Here is a 16112-nt window from a genome sequence, read left to right as displayed (position 1 = left end):
TGGCGTTGCAAAACAAATGAAATCGTCAAATCTAACAAATATCCAGAACCAGACGGAATGTCTATCAGATTTTTTATACCATTTGTCGCTGAATTATCCCCTCATTGAACTTATTTTTAGGAGTTACAGTCATGCAGAATTATCGAAATGATAATATTTTATGCATTGACTGCTCTTTTATTCCCTGACCGATACATGCAATTTCGTATCAGTTGCCATTATCAAGTGATTCATTGTTATCCTGTGGTGACTAATTAACATAAGAAAATTATGAATCAGTTGAAAATGGCAACTGATCCGAAATTGTAAATGTCAAGAAGGAAATAAAAGCTCAGACGGACTGTGAAAGTATTACCATATGAGTTAATTAGGGATTACATAAAAATGTCGTTCTACATGCAACATAGCTTTGATTCCGATGTGGTAGAAGTGCGCCTTCAGCTGTAGTAAAATTTACAAAAGTGATACTTGATGTTCTTGACAAAGATATATGTGTAACAGAGCTATTCTTAGATCCGTCCAAGTCTTTTGATATCGTTAACCATAAGGTTTTACTAAATACGACGGAGTCATTAGGAATAAACGGTGTAGCCAAAAACTGCTTCCGATCATTCTTAATAGATAGAGATAACACAAACCTCAAAAAAGATAAACTTTTAGTGCAACACTCATCAGAACCGAAATACGTTAATACAGGAGGCAAAAATAGCTTAACGGGACTTTTGTCTTCAAGCTATTCTCGCCGATTCTGCTATACAATTTGCTGTTGAAATCAACTAGCGCGTCCTTATTGTACTCTAATTTTTAGAAAGCTCCAATGTCATTCCCAAGACAAAGAATACAACAGGAGTAGTAATTTCGACGTCTCAGTAGCAAACTTCCGAATGTTCGCTATACTGTGTAAACGAGCATCTGCGTCTTTGTGTACTACCTCTTTTCGAAAAGTAATCTCTTGAATTACTTACGAAATACTGGGGGAATCCATATCAAGTGAGACAACAGATGTAAAACTACTGCATAAATCATTTTCCTCTCGTCACTACCACTTCTGCTGACAGTGTAGGTTGTTAACGCCCTTCGCGTCTCCACCACTTTCGACCCTTCTTCGTCTCCAGGTGTATATGTAACATTCTTTTTCGCCTCGGTCTGTTACCTCTTAGTATCTCAGTTCGTCACCGCATCGACAGTGCTGGAATATAGGCGTTTCTCATAACAGTTGTTATCACGACAGGTGCTACAGTTCGTCCGAGACTGTCAGAAACTTCTACACTATCTTGGCGCTTTCGTGGTTAGAAGTAGAGCACAGTGTTTTAATACCACTCGTTTCGCTCTTCTGCAGTGCTGCTGGCGTGCCTGGCGAGCTGTGACGAGCAGTGCCCATCCTTCTGCACACTGGAGTACAACCCTGTGACAGCACGCTGCAAGGGAGGTACCGTCACCATGAAGTTCGGCAACAGATGCCTCATGAACGTCCACAACTGCGAGCAGGGCGACGGTGCGTAGCTTGCTACTTATCTCTGTAAATAATAGGACTCTTTCAATGCACGTAACGAACCTCCTCCCTCGTTTCTAGTTTGCTAAGAAGCTTTGTCTCCGTATGGAGCAGCAAAATCCGCACTACTGGCAAAGTAAACTGGTGTACTGGTTGAAGGAAGGCCACACGGCAGAGCACTTAGTAAAATGAGATGAGGCTGTGGTTAAGACGATGATCTCATAGTCAGGAGGAGTGGGGTTAAGATATCTGTCCAGCCATCCTCACTTAGGATTTCAGTGATTTCCTCAATCACTTCAACCACCACATCTGAACTGTCTAATGATGTTGGTGTCAACAGGACACTGTTCATTAACTTTTTTCCCTTGGCGTCAAAGACTTTCGTGTTCAAACCAATTTGGGGGTAATGAATACTGTATCATTACAACTCTAACTGATTTACTCCGATTTCTTGGTCGAAGTCGTAGGCATTGATTCCTCCAAGACTTTGACAACGGCAGCACCAGAAATAGTTCTAAGAATGTATAAAATTAGGAGTCACCAATAAGTGAAGATAATTACAAAATGAACACTGTCATAATACCAAACACAGAATTTTATCAAGTTATTCAGTGCTAAGTGCTAAGACGCCGTATGTCAACCATTCAGTGTTGTACTGAACATGCTTTTAGTCGAATCAATCAGCAAATTACCTGAGCTGTGTTTTGAATCAGTGGTGTCTGCTTGAGGATTCCACAATTTCTTCACAAAGCGTTTGTCGACTCAAGTACGCTGAGTTTGCAACGATCATCGTGTTATGATACTATCATTTATTAACAAACAATCAAAATATTGTATAATCAATAAACGTATGGCCTCAGTTTATTAATTAGATATCACCATTCTTTTTTGTGTCAAAGATTTCCTAATAATTAAATCTTTCAGTTATTTGATATCCATTTGTGACACATTTTTTCAGTGTGTTGTATTACTCCATAACCTTTCCTTTTGTTGTACTATTCACCTCTATGTCCTCCAACGACAATCAGCTTACAAAATCATTGCAAAACAGTACGAAATATCTTGCTGAGATTGGACGCTCCTGTTGCTGTTTTTTCCGTGTTTGCGAGTTATATTTGGTTTAAAAGAAAAAACCCCGCCTTAAGCAATACCCTATGTATTTCTTTTTAATTTACTCGGACGTTTTTCGACACCTATGTGCCTTCTTCTGTAGTTGTCAATTCCTATCTGAAATTACACGGCTTGTCAAAATCAATTTTCACTATTCCAGAAATGAAAGGAGATCCACAAAGTATGACACATGAGTGTCGAAACATATCTGGCTAAATAACAGAGAAATCACTGTGTTTCACATAAGACAGAGATTAAAAAAGTGCCAACGGCCTTGCCGCAGTGTAACAGCGGTTCCCGTCAGATAACTGAAGATACGCGCTGTCGGGCTGGACTAGCACTTGGAGCGCTGTCGGCAAGCGAGGTGCACTCAGCCCTTGTGAAGCAAACTGAGGAGCTACTTGTTTGAGAAGTAGCGGCTCCGGTCTCGTAAACTGGCACACGGCCGGGAGAGCGGGGTGCTGACCACATGCCCCTACATATCCGCATCCAGTGACGCCTGTGGTCTGAGGATGACACGGTGGCCAGTCGCTACCTTCGGGCCTTCCAAGGCCTGTTCGGACGGAGTTTAGTTTAGTTCAGAGTTTAAAAAAACCGAACCATTCGTAAAAACACCAGCGGCTGCCAATAGGCTTGTAGCCGTGTGCGTGGCTGAATTCCTTCCAAAGAATTCCTGCAGTCAATCCTCGGCACCTGTCGTGTATGGGCAATAATAGTCTTGTTTCACATGCCTGATGTATTGGAGATGTTTAGTGGAAGATACTGGAACATAATACCCGTCATGTAATGACATTCTTAATATTTGGCAGAAGAACCGTCAGTGCTTAAACTCGTAAGACGAATTCGCCATGATGATTTTATTAACAAATCTTAATTTCTTTGTCGTTTGTCATTCCAGATTGCAAGGTGATATCATCCGGTGAACAGAGCTGACGGTGAACGCTTTGTACAAGAAGGCTACAGTCAACATGCTGTTAAGATTTGTGTGACGAAGATAATTTTGTGGTTGAAATAAAACTGTCAAATCAAGGAAATGTTTTTCCATTAGTGTTTTGCTAATTTAGTCTCTTCCATATTGTTTTCTGATCCTTTCCACACACTATTTGCAATTTTTTTCGTATGTGAACAGTATTTACTGTATAGTAACAGCGACGTTCCTACACAGATGTTTGTGTGCTTTCACTGCAAATTTATACCATATACAGTAACATTGAAACAAGGTGACACCTTGACAGCTTTCAAATTTGCTTTCCTTTCCAACAAAGCACCCCTTTCGCTCTTATTCTTCCCGAACTCGTTACGTGACACAACTACCACGTTTCCTGTAATAATATCTACATTATTAGTTTCCTGTAATAATATCTACATTATTAAACGCCAAAGCGAATATCCGGAAATCCAGTGTTGGTTGCAGGTTGCCAAGGTATGGGCTTACAGATACAACAAAAATTAGGTTTTGAGTATTTCGTAATATTACTGACCGATTTTAAAGAATTTAAAATGCTGTCGAAATCAACTCGTTAACAGATATAACTTTACAATAAAGACGTAGTTACAAAAAGTAAACTATTGAAGTGGAAACTGTCAACATACAGCGTCTCCGGAAAAAAGATTCCAACATTTGAAGGAGATGACGTGCAACAATGGGGGAAAAAAGTTCCTGTAAACATTGATCATAGATCTCAGATCTATGGAGTTATGGTCTAAACTACTGAAACGTCCCCTTTGAACAATTATACATGACTGTGCTTAAACTGACACACAATATTTTTAGCGCAACGCAATCTGACTTTCAAAAATTCCTACAGAAGAATGGCCCTGACTAACATTAACCTATACCTTTCACAAATCACTTACCTCACCAAAAATCTTCGTTACTCGAACTACTGCAATACAGCGAGCGCCACTACTGCCAGCTAAATAAAAGATTCAAACTACTGAAGGCACTAACTACTGATAGGCATAGTTAGCAAATGAAAGATTTTGATAGAGAACAAACAATGTATTTATCTTAATAGTCATCAAAAGTCATAATATATGTAAGAGTTCATAACATCCATTCTTACAAATATCAAAACTCCGCCATTTCTCTCCCCACATCTACCACTGCTGGCGGCTCACCTCCAACTGCCAACGCTACGCGCTGTTCACATCCAGCTGCCGCTGCCCAACACTACAATGGCAGACAACAATGCAAACTAGCCACAGACTGCACACAGCACAGCCAGTGATTTTCATACAGAGCGCTACGTAACGTTGCCAATAAGAAAACATAAACAACCTACTTACATAGCCCCCATGCTCCCCACAAAAAATTTTACAAATTGTTTTGGGCACTGGCCAATAATCATTTGATAAAATTTTTCATAATTACAATAGCAAAGATATCAAATGCACACACTTATTGATACAATGTTGGTCAAAAGCTAAAATTTTCTCACAGTCCATAAAGACAGTCCTGATCGTTCATCACGGTAAAATAGCAGTGTTTTTCTCAAAGTCTCAGCAGTAAAAGAAAATGCACACGGAAGTAGTGGATTTCCATGCAGTCTTGAAGAAGTAGTGTTGTCCTTCCAACGGAAAGACAGTGCTGACTCTTGACATGCAGACAGGTAATGGGCAACAACAGAGGAAACCCACAGCAGAGTCAGTCGAAGTTTTGAAGAATATTGGTAGGTAGGTCATCACAGAGTAGACCCACTGTAGTCCTGGTAGAGATTACGATATTGGTGGGCCACCAGAGGTGCAGACCCACTGCAGCCCTTGTAGAAATAATGGTATTGGTGGGTCATCAAAGACGCAGACCCACTGTAGTCCTTGTAGAGATGGCCAGTAGCCATGTGTTTGTGCAGGTGCACAATCACCATCGAAGAGTCTTGCGGACAATATAGCAAGTCCATAAACCACCACTTGTGCACTCATTAAGTTTTTGGAATTGTCCTTAGAACCAGCACTGCTGTCATCCAGTCCCTTGCTGAATTATTAACACACGTGCAAACACTAACAGTCCCTACTTCTCACATATTGTCCATATACTATGACCAACAGAAACGTGTGCAGTTACAAGTTAATAATATGATGAACTGGTGTCAATTACAATTTTATAACATAAGAATACAATAACAAAGGTACAAAATACATCACTAAAGAACATAATAGTACAGATAACATTTGTAGTACAGGTTTTACAAAAGAATCGAAATAAACATGCACATCAGTGTTACAAGAATTATGACATAAGTACATACATAAAGATCAGAGTAACTTTTGAAACATCGACTTCACACATGAGCTTTAAAACAGAACAGAATTAATAATGTGTAAACATCTTTACAAAGAAAATGACATATTATAAACGCAAATTATATTTGAGGATAACAGTATTCCTCATCATAGTGAATGTAGCTTAGTACTACAAAAATTCTACAACATAAATCTTATTAACTAAACACATAAAGACAGGAAAAGGACAAATATACAAGGATACATAAACACATAGCGGAATAATACAAAAGGAGAGGACAGGATTCGTTTTCAGTGTAACATTTGGTACTGCAGTCCAACCCAAAACTTCATTCCATAGATCTTTTTTTTTTCTTATTTCAACATTTGTTTCCACCAAAAAAAATCCTATCCAAGCATGCTTTCTGTATTTATATGTTCACATATTTCTTACCTCATTATTTATTTTCCATTATCTTACCTCATCATTTATTTCCAAGAAAATCCTGCCTAAACCTGTTGTCCCTAAACCCTACTTTTTTGCTCATATCCTCTTTCAAAATACTTTTTTGGCCAAACCATTTTCTTATAGCTTCTCAATGCATTTCTTCCAATTCATCACAACTCGTTCTCTCATATAGACTACCCCATCTTAAGCTAACTTAAATCTGCTGAGCTCAGATGCTAAACTAAGGAATGAGGCAATGCAGCAGCACAAAACAATTAACACAAACAGCAATGACAAAATAAAATGAAAATTGGCAAAGCAAGCAGCAGCAGCAAATGCAATAAACTATATCTAAACATGACAAATCTCAAGCAGAAAAAGTATTACACTAAAGACAACAATGCAGATAAGGGAAATGTATATTCACGTCTTAATGTCTATGTAATTAAAGTGGTGCACCACAAAACTAATTCTACAAAAAATTACCAAGTACTTGAAAAGAAAATTATGTATGCAGTTCCTGTGAAGGGAAATGTCTTTTTGTGCTCCCTCATTTTTTTTGGAAGTATATCACTAAATTGTTATTTACTGGATCTGTAGACACAAAATATTTATATTAGTACATCTATAAAATTTTATTTTAACCAATGCTGCAGTGGAGCTAGATACTAGATATTAAACAAAATGAGTAAATAAATACATAAAGCAAGCCATATGGCATTACTCTCAACTAGCAAGACAATAGCCGTGAAATGTTTCTCATCGTTTCATTAGGCATTTTAGTAAATATCATAAATTAAGAGCTCCACAGTGTTATCATATGTTTCCAAGTTTGAGCGTGTCGTATTTGTGATGCTTTCTACAAAGGAATGTCAATAGCGAGGATAATGGCCTCCCTTTTTTTTGCCTGTGCCTCTGAAAAGGCACACACTAATGGCTTTTTCTCCAGGCTTCTGACACAGTTGGGTGCCCACAACGCATTACGTGAAGGTGGTCACTTAACTTTCTTACCGAAATATTTACGACAGCAGTTTCCGCTACAGTGACAGTCACATATAAAAATATTTCACAGGTCAAGAAATTGCTTTATAAATCTGTAGAAACAAAATGCTATTGATATAACAGTGTCCAAAAAATTTTCGTCGGCATTGTAGTACATTCACGCATTTACATACATTTCATAACTCTTAAAGTACGATTCTTGGTTTCCAACAACCTTTTTCACAAACCAGAGTCCCGAAACACTACTCATTATTCCTTACCTTATTCATCGACACTTCTTCAATATTTCATCATAACAGATACGTAGCATAATCAAATAACTCATATAGCATCAGCATATTGATCATAAACATACCGCAACAGCATAATACACATCGTCGTCGTAAAAATAACATCATAACACCTCAGTCAAATCTCAAAAACGTCGTAGCTTTCTGCAATAATGTCAAAACCTAAAAAATATTCTCTGCTCATTTCAATAGTGTCATCTAACTCAAACATACTTTAAAAATCGTGATCCTATACCAAATATATCATTCAAAGCTCTCATAATATCACAGTGGGTCCAAAAAAATATGAACAGTTCACAAAGTACAGACAAAATACAATTTCATAAGTGTGAAGTAATCCAACTCTGTAATTGCGTAAACATGTGTCACTGACGTAGTAAAAAAAATGTTTATCTCTCAGTTAAATGATCAGATACCTGTGTAATTTGTGTGTTAGAGAAATATGGTACCGATGTGTAAAGTTGTATAAGCAAATACCATATTAGCTAGGGCTCCTTGTGGTTGCCACACACATGGTACACAAAGTAAGCGTGTACCCCCCTGAGGATTAATGTAATTATACCCTCAGGTGTTACAGATTACAGCAGTGGAATGAAATGTATCACAGAAAACCTTTGTATCATTGTACTTGAAATATCTTTAAAAATAAATGATTTAAGTGCAAAATTAATCACTCAAATACGTGTCCTGTAGCGCTAAATGTGCGTCTTGTTGCAACATAATCTCTGTGGAAGTGTCGCACTTATCGTCCTCCGAAAGCTAAGCTCTGCAGAAGTCAATGTACTTACCTCATCATAAACGAAAGTGTAATGCTTTGCGTATGGATACCGTAGTTATTACGTACCTTACCGTGATCAAGAAAGTACTATAATGTAACGTATTGTTGTGCTACGAAAAAGGCTGTCTCATTGTAGCCATACCACAAAAGTTACTACTAAAACATGTTTTACTTTCCAGAATAATACAGAAAAACTGTGCAGAAATAAAACAGAAACACTGCAAAAGCAACATTGTATATTGTCACTCATTAGTAGCGTCGTGATAAAATCGTGTAGCTGTCACATAAACTAACCACTGTGTCATCTGGTATCTCACAGAAAGTACTTTAAATCCAGAATGTATTTTCAAGTAAACCAAAATGTTGCATTAAAATCTCATTAGCAGTACTGGTAAATGTTCTAAGTATGTAAGCCTTATAGTCGTTACGTAATCGTGCAACTAACAAGCAAGAATGTACACACACAATAACACTGTGACGTCTGTTCACTATAACAATGCATTCGTAATTTCTGTTTAAATAAGTTCTCTTGGTTCTTGATTGGATATATAACTTCAAACATTGTTGCATGGTAACAGTTTCTAAGTCTGACAATGCATACTAGAAATGTGAAGTGAAGAGTTTTATGGCAAAGACAAAGTTAAAAAGCAGATTATCTTTCAATAAACGGTTTTACATGTGAAATGTGGTGTAAACCTTTACTCTTCCTAGTACGCAGAGTTTCAACTTCAACGCAATTATCATGTGGTATACGTCGGATTCTGTAAGGTCCATTGTAAACTAGAAAGAATTTGTGACTCAAGTGTTTCTTTGCATTTGCTTTACCGTGTAGTTTACTCCTTTTGTCTGCTGCAGATTTTATATTTTTAAGAGCCAAGTCAATTATGTCTTTGTGTCGAAGTTTACGTGTATTCGGGAAAGGTACAAGCTCTCTGATTCTGTTCGGTGGTTCTTCATTCTTCAGTACAAGAGTAGGTGGTAAAGCAGTGGAGTCATGAGGCATTTCATTCGGCACGTTTTGAAATAAGTGTAAATATCTGTCCCAATGCTGATGCTTTCTGTGACAGTAAAGTCTGCAAAGCTTATTGATTTCTTTCATAATCCGTTCGGAGGGGTTACAATGTGGTGAGTACAATGAAATAAAAACAGGTTTGATTTTATGATTCCGAAGCATGCGTGACCAAACAGCAGATCTGAATTGCGGTCCGTTATCTGAAATGACTTTACTTACGTGTCCAACTTCACGTAAGAAATTTTTAACAAAGGCGTTGGATACAGACCGTCCAGTGGCTTTACGTAACGGAGTGAAAGAAACAAATTTTGAAGTAAGTTCAACAGCGACTAGAACGTACGAAAATCCATTAGATGTTCTGACAAGCGGTCCCAAGAGATCAACAGCAGCAAATTCTTTTAATTTAGAAGGAATGATAGGAAACAGCGGAGCACGATGGGAGATAGTAGATGGTTTCGCCTTTTGACAAAGTTTACAAATAGACAAGACTCTTCGAATTCTCTTTTCCATATTGTTAAAATAACATGTCGTTCCAAGAATATGATAACATTTTCGTGGGCCAAAGTGTGCATAGCTGAAATGAATGTACCAAATGAGCTTATTAACAAAATCGTCAGGAATGCAAAGTACCCATAGCTTGTCATCAACAGTGCAGCGTTTGAACAGTATGTTGTTTCTAACCAGATAGTAATGCCGAATCTGTGTGTGTGTCTTTTCATGCCATTTGCTCTTGATGTCTTTCCAAATCGGATCTTTATCTTGTTCATGAGCAATGTCCTTTAAAGATGTGGTGGTGAAGTTTTCAAAGGCGACTATCTGAATGTAAAGAATACTGAAATTTTTCTCGAGGTTGCCTTCTGTGTTACTTTTCTCAAGCCCAGCCGGTGCGCGTGACAGTGCGTCCGCAACAATGTTCTCCTTGCCGGGAATGTAGACTATTGTGAAGTGGAATTCTTGCAGAAACAATGCCCAACGTTTTAACCTGTCATGATTTAATTTTGAAGACATAAGAAATTGTAATGCACGATGATCACTGTATACTTTTACGTGCTTACCAGAAAGAAAGAAACGGAATTTGTTAAATGCCCAAACGATAGCTAAAGCTTCTAATTCAGTAACGGAATAATTTTTTTCAGATTTTGTTAGCACTCGGCTAGCAAAAGCAATGGTTTTCTGAACGGTAGTGTCATTTTCTATGGCTTCCTGAAATAAATGGGCACCAAGACCGACTTTAGAAGAATCCGTGCTAAGGCAGAAATCTTGTGACAGATCTGGATGAGCTAGTATTGGCGCGTTAAGTAACGCTTCTTTCAAAGAATTGAATTCCAACTGTGATTGTTCGTCCCAGTTCCAAATAGTATTTTTTCCAGTGAGAGAACAAAGTTTTTGTGTAACAAGAATTTGCATATTCAGAAAACGACGGTAAAAATTTACGAGACCTAGAAAACTGCGGATTTGTTTTTTTGTGGATGGAACTGGAATGGCTCTGATTGCTTCTAACTTTTCAGGATCCGGCTGAATGCCTTCAGAAGAAATAATATTTCCCAAAAACCTCACCTTTGACCTACCGAAATCAGACTTTTCCAAGTTAACTGTAATTCCAGATTCTGCAAAAATACGTAACAAACTGTTGAGGATGCGATTATGTTGTTCCCATGAAGCTTCTGCTATTAGAATATCGTCCACATATAAGGTGATGTGACGCTTTAAGAACTCAGGTAATATGGAATTTAGCCCGCGAATGAATGCTGCCGAGGCCGGCCAAAGTGGCCGCGCGGTTCTGGCGTTGCAGTCTGGAACCGCGAGACCACTACGGTCGCAGGTTCGAATCCTGCCTCGGGCATGGATGTGTGTGATGTCCTTAGGTTAGTTAGGTTTAACTAATTCTAAGTTCTAGGGGACTAATGACCTCAGCAGTTGAGTCCCATAGTGCTCAGAGCCATTTGAACCATTTTTGAATGCTGCCGAAGAAATGTTCAAACCAAAAGGAAGTTTCTGAAACTGATAACAAACGCCGAAACAAAGGAAAGCTGTGTATTTTCTGCATTCTGGATGAAGTTCGATCTGATAAAAACTGGATCTGAGATAATGGAAGACAACACTTTTACACCACTAAAATTTTGAAGAAGTTCTTCCAACGTTTGCGGCCTGTCTGTTTCAGGAATAATGATAGTATTGATTTGTCTCGAATCTAAGACAAGCCTGATCGATCCATTTTTTTCTCAACAACATGTAATGGATTGTTGTATGAGCTTACTGCAGGCTCAATAATGCCCTCGTCAAGCATAGATTGTATTTCTGTTCTAACGCGGTCCCTATAATGTGCTGGAATTACGTATGGTCTAACACAAAATTTAGTATGCTCACGAACACGAAATTGGTATTGAAATCCCTTGATTGTTCCTGTTTTGTGAGTAAAAACTGTGGAATGTGCTTGTAAAATCTCAAAAAGGTCCTGCCTATCAGTGTCATTACAATTCTCAATTGTTTGAATTTTATTCTGAATTAACTCATTAGTATCAAATGTGTCGTCGATATCATCCCTGTCAGTACTTGCAGAGTGTTTGTTAGTGTCTAGTTCCGTAGAAAATTCCGAACTGTTGTCTAACAGAAGGTAAAGCCGATTAATTTCCTCATCATGGTTTGAGAGCCAATCTTCAAATTTCAAAGCTATTGACTTACCTTCTTTCTCTAAACTTATTTCAGCATCGTGAAAGTTTAAGATTGCTTTGTATTCACTCAAAAAGTCTACTCCCAGTATAATTTCCGTCGACGATAATGGAATAATAAGAAAGTTCATAGAGAAGCTGTGGCTTTGACAAATGAAATCTAAGTTGGTTTGTTGGCGTACATCTACACTTTTTCCAACGATTGCACCTTGTAATTTAATCTTACGTAACGGAAGTGTGGGGCAATCGTTCGATTTGTTGCATTTGCTAAAGGCTGTTTCACTAATTACTGAAATGGGACTGCCAGAGTCAAGTACTGCAGTAAATTTTACGTCATTTACTGTAATGTGAATCACAGGATATGCAATGTTGTTATGTTTTACGTCGTGTTCCTGGAGTAAGATGCCCCTAATGTCTTCCATTTTTACGTAATTACTTGCTACGGCAGCTGCGTCGTCAGTTTCATAAGTAAGTTTTGTGGCTGCCAGCGGTATGAGTCATTGCCTATTGTCTCTTTGTTGGCGCGCGTCGTTATTGGGATTTGGAGATCTAACTTCTACAAATTCACCTTGTCGAGAGGGCCCTGCTCTGTTTGAATCCCGCTAGTTCTGATGCAATTCAGGTCTGTCGTTACGATCATATCGTGTGTCGTCATGTCGGTAGATTCCATAGTTTCTTTCTTGTCGGTCACGTGGTGGAGAATTTCTCCTTGAATCGTAACTGCGCGCTGGACCGTTGCGTCTAAAGTTATTCTGTCTCCCCTGATAATATTTATTTTGGTTCCTATATTGTCTGTTTCTCTGATTGTCTCTGTGATAGTCATTACCGTGGAGAGGTGATCTTTCCCTGTAATTATTACTACTCTGCCAACGGTTGTCATGCGGGTGGTGTCTGTTTTGGTCACGATTTGTGTTGTGAGAATAGCCTTGTCGCGTCCAGTTATTATTTCTTTCATCGCGGAATTGCGACGGATGTAACCTGTAATTGTTGTGTTCCTGTTTTCGCGTTCCGCGATTGTCAGTGTCAATTTCTAATTCTTGTAAGAGTCCCTGAAAAGCTTCAATGTCGTCTTTGCAACGTCCTGCCAAAATAATATGTCGTAAATGTTCAGGCAATTTGATTAAGCAAATGCGGATGAGTTCTGAGGGGCTGTATGGGTTTGACAGGTACTGATTCTTGTGCAACATGTCTTCAAAATATTTCACAACACTGGAAAATTCAGAATGTTCGAAATGTTTCATCATTATAATGCTATGTTTTACTCGGTCTTGTGTAGCTTGAGACCAATATGCTGAGAGGAAGCCATGATAAAAATCTCCTTCACTGTGACAATCGTGAATGACCGATCGCATTCTTACAGCTGGTTCATTCTCCAAGTAGCCACACATAAATTCTAACCTGTGCTCCAATGACCAGTTTGGAGGAAAACAATGAGAGAATTGATGGAGCCACGCTTGTGGATGAATGTCGTTGGCAGAATTCTTAAACTTTTTGAATTTACGTGTAGTAATGAATAGCTTATAGTCAAAATCATCATGTCGGCGAGTCGCATGTCGGTCATTGTTAGGTCGTGTCGGCCGTTCCATTTCAAAATTCGGTGTGCCTTGCCAATTTCTTTCATAATTTCCGAAGTGTCCTGTGTTATTATTTTGTGGCTGTTCCGTATTTCTAAGTCCCTCTTCCCGTGTTGGAGCGCGAGTGTCCTCTGAAATACGTAATTCTTGTATTACCTGTGTCAGCTGATCTTGTACTTCCCTGCTTTCTCTTTGGTGTTGCATATTAATTTGATTCTGAAATTGTTTGAATTTCCTAACTTTTGCGCACTCTTCTGTGTCATTAAAGACTACCGGTTTTGTGTCATTCAGATTATCATCTACCTTCGTAGATAAATTATTTAGCTGATCCGAAAGTTCAACTACTTTCTCTGATAATGAACTAATTTCCTCCATGTGTCTTTCTACTGTGTCCTTTAAGTTTTCCTGAGTTTTTGCAAGTTGCGTAACCGAATCGGTAGATGCAACTGAGTCAATTTTAGCTTGCAAGGTCTCATGATTTTCATGAACAATAATTTGCAGTTCTTTTATGGCTGCTTCGTGATTCTGTAATGCATTTTCATGCCGCGAAGAAATAGGTTGAAAGTGCTCACAAATTTGTGTTTTTACGTCGTTACAGACTTTTTGACATTTCGATTCGATTTTATGTAACTCAGTAGCTAAATCTTCACGTGTTTGTTCCAGCGTGGTGTGAAGATTTTGTTCCATTGCGTCTAACTGTTGCTGCGTTTGTCTCTGGCGTTGTTCCATTGTGTCTAACTTTTGAAGATTTTGTTCCATTGTGTCTAACTTTTGAAGATTTTGTTCCATTGTGTCTAACTTTTTAAGATTTTGTTCCACTGTGTCTAACTGTTGCTGTGTTTGTCTCTGGTGTTGTTCCATTGTGTCTAACTTTTGAAGCCTTTGTTACATTTGTTGCATTAACTGTAATAACAGTGCACTGGTGTCTGAAACATGTTCCTCAGTGCTTTTCGGCAGTGAATTTGCACCGGCAACATTCACATTTTGACAAGCGGAAAATGTGTCTTCGCTCATGTGAGAAAACGGTGAGAACCCAAAACCTGAGTCTACAGTATTTGCAATATTGTGTTCTGTCATTCCCGATTCCTGAGGCGAGCTGTTGCCGACCGATCGATCGATAATGCTTCCCTGTTCACTACCTGTTTCACTGTCTACACCATTATTTGACGCCCACTCCATTTCCCTATGCACAGTTACCAAATTACTACTTTGAATATTAGTTAATTCATTACATGGTGGCGCTAACAAACTACTTTCGTCTACACTGTCATTTCTCAGTTTACTTTGGAGCCTAGTATTACGTTTTTCACACGCCATTATTGTCACAATATTTCACACGACAACACAGAAAAGCACAATTTGAAGAGCAAAAATAAGAGAACACATTAACATAGCACTGAGAATAATATCTAGTTAACTGCAGATGCGAAATACTTGGTGCAAATCTACATGCGTGCCACACCTGTTTTACTGTACAACAATGAAAGACTGCAACTACAAAGGAAATTCTTTCTATAATTACGCGCTAGCAATAAAAAATAGCTACACTAATTACACAAACTACAAGAAAAAAATCAGAAGATTCCAGTGAGGTATCCTAGGCTAAGGGTCGACATATGAAACGTCCCCTTTGAACAATTATACATGACTCTGCTTGAACTGACACACAATATTTTTAGCGCAACGCAATCTGACTTTCAAAAATTCCTACAAAAGAATGGCCCTGACTAACATTAACCTATACCTTTCACAAATCACTTACCTCACCAAAAATCTTCGTTACTCGAACTACTGCAATACAGCGAGCGCCATTACTGCCAGCTAAATAAAAGATTGCAACTACTGAAGGCACTAACTACTGATAGGCATAGTTAGCAAATGAAAGATTTTGATAGAGAACAAACAATGTATTTACCTTAATAGTCATCAAAAGTCATAATATATGTAAGAGTTCATAACATCCATTCTTACAAATATCAAAACTCCGCCATTTCTCTCCCCACATCCACCACTGCTGGCGGCTCACCTCCAACTGCCAACGCTACGCGCTGTTCACATCCAGCTGCCGCTGCCCAACACTACAATGGCAGACAACAATGGAAACTAGCCACAGACTGCACACAGCACAGCCAGTGATTTTCATACAGAGCGCTACGTAACGTTGCCAATAAGAAAACATAAACAACCTACTTACACTACCTTTACCGTTAGTGATAATAGTGTCTCTGCGCTACTCTTCACAATATGTGCTGCATGTGACTGTCGTTCATTGCAATGCAGCCTACCAGCCGAATTACGTCGCAGGCGCTGAACAGGTTTTCTCGAAGTGTATATTTGTCATTTATGGGGACCGCGTGCACCAAGGTCTTTACGTGTTCCTAAAGCATAAAAATCAGAAGAGTTAACTCGTGAAAGACTCATGTTACGTGTCACATCCCACGAAGTTGAAATATAGCCGATGCCCCAACATGCGTTACCACATTTGCAGTTGTTATTGTAATGGCACCCTCTCCAG

The 16112-nt window shown here is 38.6% G+C and overlaps 1 protein-coding gene across 2 annotated transcripts in view; it reads left to right on the top strand.

The window, feature by feature from the left end:
• LOC126199010 (ankyrin-1-like) overlaps positions 1 to 3636 on the top strand; it is a 239332-nt gene extending 235696 nt beyond the window's left edge. For both annotated transcript variants that reach the window (XR_007540117.1, XR_007540116.1), the window contains exons 2-3: positions 1340 to 1495; positions 3501 to 3636. The gene's annotated coding sequence lies outside the window, so the exon portion shown is untranslated. The remainder of the gene's footprint in view (positions 1 to 1339; positions 1496 to 3500) is intronic.
• Positions 3637 to 16112: the final 12476 nt, after the last annotated feature.

The sequence above is a fragment of the Schistocerca nitens genome, chromosome 8, assembly GCF_023898315.1.
Source record: "Schistocerca nitens isolate TAMUIC-IGC-003100 chromosome 8, iqSchNite1.1, whole genome shotgun sequence".
In the NCBI taxonomy this organism is placed as follows: Eukaryota; Metazoa; Arthropoda; class Insecta; order Orthoptera; family Acrididae; genus Schistocerca; species Schistocerca nitens.
Note: the sequence above shows the minus strand (reverse complement) of the source record. Positions and strands in the feature narration are given on the sequence as shown.